The following is a 629-nucleotide window of genomic DNA, read 5'->3' as shown; positions in this document are numbered from 1 at the left end:
CCCTGCGGGCAGGAGTCACGCGATGAGACCGCAGGGCTGCTCGCCGCCCGGCTGGCCCAGCTCCAGAGGTGTCCCTCCAGGAGACACAGGTGAAGCCAACGGCCACAGCTCCCATTGGCTCTGATGCCCCTGGCTCTTCAGGGCCATGTGGTCGTGGCAGCTTCCCCTGTCACTCCACATTCTCACTGCCCTGCATCTGCCCCAGCCCCAGACAGCAGGGAAGAGAAGATGCTCCTACGGCACCAGTGCTGCTGCTCCCGTCCCCATCCCATTCCCTTCCCCCAGGGCTGGGCAGCCCTCCTCTCCCTACAGATCTCCCCACTCCCCCCTTGCACACACCACCCCTTCCAAGCAGCTTCTCCAAAGCTTTCAAGGGGCTGCACAAGTTGCACAGAACCATCGCACCAGAGAAATCAGGGTACTGAGGACACATGGCAGCATCCAGCATCCCCACGGAGAGACCAGAGGAGCTGCCCAAGGGCATGCAAGCAAGTGGCACAAGCAGAGGTGACCGCTGGCCTTGCAGCCTAGGGATTCACCTGCAGCACCCAGCCATACAGCGCTGGGTCCTTTCGGTGCCACCGGCAAGCCCTTCCAACAAGCCTCCTGCCCACAGGCTTGCCGCTGCG

At 63.3% G+C, this 629-nt stretch overlaps 1 protein-coding gene across 1 annotated transcript in view; it reads right to left on the bottom strand.

Annotated features, from left to right (window-relative positions):
* Nucleotides 1-629, bottom strand: part of VPS16 (vacuolar protein sorting 16 homolog (S. cerevisiae)) — a gene marked incomplete at both ends in the record, with an annotated part of 9,135 nt that overhangs the window by 8,225 nt on the left and 281 nt on the right. The window lies entirely within an intron of this gene.

This window comes from Phaethon lepturus, unplaced genomic scaffold (assembly GCF_000687285.1).
Source record: "Phaethon lepturus isolate BGI_N335 unplaced genomic scaffold, ASM68728v1 scaffold25474, whole genome shotgun sequence".
Classification (NCBI taxonomy): Eukaryota; Metazoa; Chordata; class Aves; order Phaethontiformes; family Phaethontidae; genus Phaethon; species Phaethon lepturus.
This window is presented reverse-complemented; position numbering and strand designations above follow the sequence as displayed.